Source organism: Mizuhopecten yessoensis, unplaced genomic scaffold (genome assembly GCF_002113885.1).
Source record: "Mizuhopecten yessoensis strain PY_sf001 unplaced genomic scaffold, ASM211388v2 scaffold3853, whole genome shotgun sequence".
In the NCBI taxonomy this organism is placed as follows: domain Eukaryota; kingdom Metazoa; phylum Mollusca; class Bivalvia; order Pectinida; family Pectinidae; genus Mizuhopecten; species Mizuhopecten yessoensis.
Window position 1 is genome coordinate 1,235,504 of NW_018405252.1, and position 7,332 is coordinate 1,242,835.

A 7,332-nucleotide genomic window follows, 5' to 3' on the forward strand; every position below is an offset into this window, starting at 1 on the left:
GTCGAGTGACATACAAAATTATATAATTTCGTCACATTGTTGTACAGGTAAAAAAATTACAAAATCCCCCCCCCNTTCACCCAAAATATGCCGGATAGTTGGAAAGAGATTATTGCAGTAACGCGTCCTATCGAACAGAATAACGCCAGTTATCTCCCTTCGACCAGCAGACATATAGGCAAGTAAGGTAATATATCTTGTCATACGCTTCAAGGGTAATAAAGTTCATAAAATGTCTTTTAAAGAATACGATATATCATAAAGTAGACTGAAACATATTGAAGGAAGTGTAAGCTTTACTCAATATTTGAGACAATCCACCCTTTTTTCAAGGCACAAATACAATTTTGAAACTGTCGGTTGTGGAGCCAACTGTGACTAAGTTTGAAGCTGTCAGTGGTGAAATACAACTGTGACTAGCTTTGAAGTTGTCGATGGTTGAGTACCAATGTGACAGGATTTGAAGCTGTCAGTGGTGGAGTACCATTGTGAAAAGATTCAACATTTCTGTGGTAAAGTACAACTGCGACTAGATTAAAAGTTGTCGGTCATAAAATACCACTGTGAATAGATTTGAAGCAGATGGTGGACTACCACTATAAAAAGATTTGAAGTTTCCGTGGTGGAGTACCACTATGACAAGATTTGAAGTTGTTGGTTGTGGAGTACCACTATGACAAGATTTGAAGTTGTCGGTTGTGGAATACCACTGTGAATAGATTTGAAGTTGTCGGTTGTGGAGTACCACTGTGAATAGATTTGAAGTTGTCGGTTGTGGAGTACCATTATGACAAGATTTGAAACTGTCGATGGTGGAGTACCAATATGACAAGATTTGAAGCAGATGGTGGAGTACCACTGTGAATAGATTTGAAGTTGTCGGTTGTGGAGTACCACTGTGAATAGATTTGAAGCTGTCGGTTGTGGAGTACCACTGTGAATAGATTTGAAGCTGTCAGTGGTGGAGTACCACTGTGAATAGATTTGAAGTTGTCGGTTGTGGAGTACCATTATGACAAGATTTGAAACTGTCGATGGTGGAGTACCAGTATGACAAGATTTGAAGCACATGGTGGAGTATCACTGTGAATAGATTTGAAGCTGTCGGTGGTGGAGTACCAGTATGACATGATTTGAAGCAGATGATGGAGTATCACTGTGAATAGATTTGAAACTGTCGATGGTGGAGTACCAGTATGACAAGATTTGAAGCATATGGTGGAGTATCACTGTGAATAGATTTGAAGCTGTCGGTGGTGGAGTACCAGTATGACAAGATTTGAAGCAGATGGTGGAGTATCACTGTGAATAGATTTGAAGTACCACTGTGAATAGATTTGAAGCTGTCAGGGGTGGAGTACCACTGTGAATAGATTTAAAGTTGTCGATGGTGGAGGATCACTGGAATAGGTTTGAAGCTGTCGGTGGTGGAGTATCACTGGAATAGATTTGAAGCTGTCGGTGGTGGAGTACCACTGTGAATAGATTTAAAGTTGTCGATGGTGGAGTATCACTGGAATAGATTTGAAGCTGTCGGTGGTGGAGTACCACTGTGAATAGATTTGAAGCTGTCGGTGGTGGAGTATCACTGGAATAGATTTGAAGCTGTCGGTGGTGGAGTATCACTGGAATAGATTTGAAGCTGTCGGTGGTGGAGTACCAGTATGACATGATTTGAAGCAGATGATGGAGTATCACTGTGAATAGATTTGAAACTGTCGATGGTGGAGTACCAGTATTACAAGATTTGAAGCAGATGGTGGAGTACCACTATGACAAGATTTGAAACTGTCGATGGTGGAGTACCAGTATGACAAGATTTGAAGCAGATGGTGGAGTACCACTGTGAATAGATTTGAAGTTGTCGATTGTGGAGTACCACTGTGATTAGATTTGAAGTTGTCAGTGGTGGAGTACCACTGTGAAAAGATTTGAAGTTGTCGGTGGTGGAGTACCACTGTGAATAGATTTGAAGTTGTCGGCGGTGGAGTACCACTGTCAATAGATTTGAAGTTGTTGGTGGTGGAGTACCAGTATGACAAGATTTGAAGTTGTCGGTGGTGAAGTACCACTGTCAATAGATTTGAAGTTGTCGGTGGTGGAGTACCAGTATGACAAGATTTGAAGTTGTCGGTTGTGGAGTACCACTGTCAATAGATTTGAAGTTGTTGGTGGTGGAGTACCAGTATGACAAGATTTGAAGTTGTCGGTGGTGGAGTACCACTGTCAATAGATTTGAAGTTGTCGGTGGTGGAGTACCAGTATGACAAGATTTGAAGCAGATGGTGGAGTACCAGTATGACAAGATTTGAAGCAGATGGTGGAGTACCACTGTGAATAGATTTGAAACTGTCGATGGTGGAGTACCACTGTGAATAGATTTGAAGCTGTCGGTGGTGGAGTACCAGTATGACATGATTTGAAGCAGATGATGGAGTATCACTGTGAATAGATTTGAAACTGTAGATGGTGGAGTACCAGTATTACAAGATTTGAAGCAGATGGTGGAGTACCACTGTGAATAGATTTGAAGCTGTCGGTGGTGGAGTACCAGTATGACATGATTTGAAGCAGATGATGGAGTATCACTGTGAATAGATTTGAAACTGTCGATGGTGGAGTACCAGTATGACAAGATTTGAAGCAGATGGTGGGGTACCACTGTGAATAGATTTGAAGTTGTCGATTGTGGAGTACCACTGTGATTACATTTGAAGTTGTCGGTGGTGGAGTACCACTGTGAAAAGATTTGAATTTGTCGGTGGTGGAGTACCACTGTGAATAGATTTGAAGTTGTCGGTGGTGGAGTACCACTGTGAATAGATGTGAAGCTGTCGGTGGTGGAGTACCACTGTGATTAGATTTGAAGTTTCCGTGGTGGAGTACCAGTATGACAAGATTTGAAGTTGTCGGTGGTGGAGTACCACTGTGAATAGATTTGAAGCTGTCGGTGGTGGAGTACCACTGTGATTAGATTTGAAGTTTCCGTGGTGGAGTACCAGTATGACAAGATTTGAAGTTGTCGGTGGTGGAGTACCACTGTGAATAGATTTGAAGCTGTCGGTGGTGGAGTACCACTGTGATTAGATTTGAAGTTTCCGTGGTGGAGTACCAGTATGACAAGATTTGAAGTTGTCGGTGGTGGAGTACCACTGTGAATAGATTTGAAGTTGTCGGTGGTGGAGTACCACTGTGATTAGATTTGAAGTTTCCGTGGTGGAGTACCAGTATGACAAGATTTGAAGTTGTCGGTGGTGGAGTACCACTGTGAATAGATTTGAAGTTGTCGGTGGTGGAGTACCAGTATGACAAGATTTGAAGCAGATGGTGGAGTACCAGTATGACAAGATTTGAAGCAGATGGTGGAGTACCACTGTGAATAGATTTGAAACTGTCGGTGGTGAGTACCAGTATGACATGATTTTAGGTTGTCCGTAATGTCCATTTTTACTAGTACACGTGGCTGTTAAGCTATCTGTGTTTACATTGACCTCTGACCTACATGTGGGAATGACCTCTGACCTATGATTAAGCAAGAAAGACCCTGACCTGTACTTTGACATGCCTTTTCTAAAGACTTTTCCCAGCTGGGTAGTCCTTATCTCTAACGTTAATATCTTTAAACGTCGCTGGTTGATGAAGCCGACCGTTTCACTCATTGATGATATTTAAATGTCGCTATATATAACTTAATCAGGATGGACCGTTTATTAAGAGGATATTTTAAACTGACAAGGTCTCCCTTAATGATGTTTTGATGTATACGTGTACAGGCTGTATCGTGGATGGTCAGATTAAACTTAAATGTATTTATAAATCTGACCATTTCGACCGTTTATGTTCTATAATAAATCACAGGAGACAGGAAAGTCTGACCGTTATTTTACTATTCTGACCACTCGATGGCCATCTCGTTCTTTATCAGGGGGATGTTTTAGAGTTGTCAGTATTTATGATAAGTACACATGGTATATATAAATGCCTCATACATCTCAAAGTTTACGCTAATGATTCACTGACGGATCCTGGATTTTGAAAGGCGGGGGAAACACTCGTACTCTCTCCTTAAGTCCTCGAGTCTCCAGGGGTACCTCCGAATAAAAATACAGAAATACAGAACAATAAGAAATAACGAAGTATCGAAACAAGGAAATAATACCTTTTAGTGGAAAACGAAACAACAAATATAATGTTGTAGTTGATCCAAAACAAAGACATACTTAAAGTCTTTGTAGTCGAGAAACAAACAAATACGATTCTGTGGTGGACATACCGACGTTACTCGCGTCTTTTATTAGTTTATAACATCAATCAATCAATCAATCAATCAATCAATCAATCAATCAATCATTCATTCAATCAATCAATCAATCAATCAACCAACAAATCAATCAATCATCAATCAATCAATCAATCAATCAGCCAATCAATCATCAATCAATAAATCAATCGTCAATCAATAAATCAATCAATGATAAGTCATTTGAAAACTACTGAATTGAAATTACCAAAAACTTTATTCTATCTCCACCTTTACATTTTCTACCACAGACCTTAAATTTAAATAGTAGGCATACACGACGACGACGACGATATGTGATTTATGGTGATACTTTTGGCGATATGATGTCGTTAATTTGTGACGCACTAACTATTTATATGTAATTTGCATTATATACCTTGTTAATGTAAATCCAACCTGTTCTCATCACGGCCAGACAAGTTTAAGTTACTGGTTCATTGACAAGTCCTGATTCGTCTGGTCTGTCGCTTTGACGGTGTCGAGATGTTTATGTTACTGGTTCATTGACAAGTCCTGATTCGTCTCGTCTGTCGCTTTGACAGTGTTGAGATGTTTATGTTACTGGTTCAATGACAAGTCCTTATTCGTCTGGTCTGTCGCTTTGACGGTGTCGAGATGTTTATGTTGCTGGTTCATTGACAAGTCCTGATTCGTCTCGTTTGACGCTTTGACGGTGTCGAGATATTTATGTCACTGGTTCATTGACAAGTCATGATTCGTCTCGTCTGTCGCTTTGACCGTGTTGAGATGTTTATGTTACTGGCTCATTGACAAGTCCTTATTCGTCTCGTCTGTCGCTTTGACCGTGTTGAGATGTTTATGTTACTGGGTCATTGACAAGTCCTGATTCGTCTCGTCTGTCGCTTTGACAGTGTTGAGATGCTTATGTTACTGGTTCAATGACAAGTCCTTATTCGTCTCGTCTGTCGCTTTGACAGTGTCGAGATGTTTATGTTACTGGTTCATTGACAAGTCCTTATTCGTCTCGTCTGTCGCTTTGACGGTTTCGAGATGTTTATGTTACTGGTTCATTGACAAGTCCTGATTCGTCTGGTCTGTCGCTTTTACGGTGTCGAGATGTTTATGTTACTGGTTCATTGACACATCCTGATCCGTCTCGTCTGTCGCTTTGACGGTGTCGAGATGTTTAAGTTACTGGTTCAATGACAAGTCCTGATTCGTCTCGTCTGTCGCTTTGACAGTGTCGAGATGTTTTTGTTACTGGTTCATTGACAAGTCCTTATTCGTCTGGTCTGTCGCTTTGACGGTGTCGAGATGTTTATGTTTCTGGTTCATTGACAAGTCCTGATTCGTCTCGTCTGTCGCTTTGACGGTGTCGAGATGTTTAAGTTACTGGTTCAATGACAAGTCCTGATTCGTCTGGTCTGTCGCTTTGACGGTGTCGAGATGTTTATGTTACTGGTTCATTGACAAGTCCTGATTCGTCTCGTCTGTCACTTTTACGGTGTTGAGATGTTTATGTTACTGGTTCATTGACAAGTCCTGATTCGTCTCGTCTGCCACTTTTACGGTGTTGAGATGTTTATGTTACTGGGTCATTGACAAGTCCTGATTCGTCTCGTCTGTCGCTTTGACGGTGTCGAGATGTTTATGTTGCTGGTTCATTGACAAGTCCTGATTCGTCTGGTCTGTCGCTTTGACAGTGTTGAGATGTTTATGTTGCTGGTTCATTGACAAGTCCTTATTCGTCTGGTCTGTCGCTTTGACGGTGTCGAGATGTTTATGTTGCTGGTTCATTGACAAGTCCTGATTCGTCTGGTCTGTCGCTTTGACAGTGTTGAGATGTTTATGTTACTGGTTCAATGACAAGTCCTGATTCGTCTCGTCTGTCGCTTTGACGGTGTCGACAGGTTTAAAAGAGATGAATATATTTCATTGCGGCTATCACATTCAGTAATATAGTTCCAGTAAATCGACACGACACATTTGGTTAAAACATTTCCCCCAAATCATTCAATGATTTCTGTCCGGTTTAATCACCTACGTACACTACTTCCAATAAAAACTTTATTTATATCAATTAGTATTAAACCTATATACTTCTAAACAATGTAACGGAAGTGATAACAAATAGCAATAGAAATAAAATCCAAATGGATTGTAACACTACACGTGTTTTATACGTCATTATTGTTTGTGCTTTATGAAGCGGAAATTGACTGAAGTACTAAATTATTGATGTCAATAAAACGCTTCATGTCCCAGAGCACACCTCGATTACTATGTCACAGAGACTGTGTGCTCTCCTATAACTACTACAGAGACTGTGTAGCTTAAAATTACTACCAGAGAGACTGTGTAGCTTACAATTACTACCACAGAGACTTTGTACCCTCCGATTACTACCACAGACACTGTGTACTCTCCTATTACTACCACAGAGACTGTGTACCTTCCTATTACTACCACAGAGACTGTGTACCTTCCTATTACTACCAGAGAGACTGCGTACCTTCCTATTACTACCACAGAGACTGTGTACCTTCCGATTACTACCACAGAGACTTTGTACCCTCCAATTACTACCACAGAGACTGTGTAGCTAATAATTACTACCACAGAGACTGTGTACCTTCCTATTACTACCACAGAGACTGTGTATCTTCCTATTACTACCANCCAGAGCACACCTCGATTACTATGTCACAGAGACTGTGTGCTCTCCTATAACTACTACAGAGACTGTGTAGCTTAAAATTACTACCAGAGAGACTGTGTAGCTTACAATTACTACCACAGAGACTTTGTACCCTCCGATTACTACCACAGACACTGTGTACTCTCCTATTACTACCACAGAGACTGTGTACCTTCCTATTACTACCACAGAGACTGTGTACCTTCCTATTACTACCAGAGAGACTGCGTACCTTCCTATTACTACCACAGAGACTGTGTACCTTCCGATTACTACCACAGAGACTTTGTACCCTCCAATTACTACCACAGAGACTGTGTAGCTAATAATTACTACCACAGAGACTGTGTACCTTCCTATTACTACCACA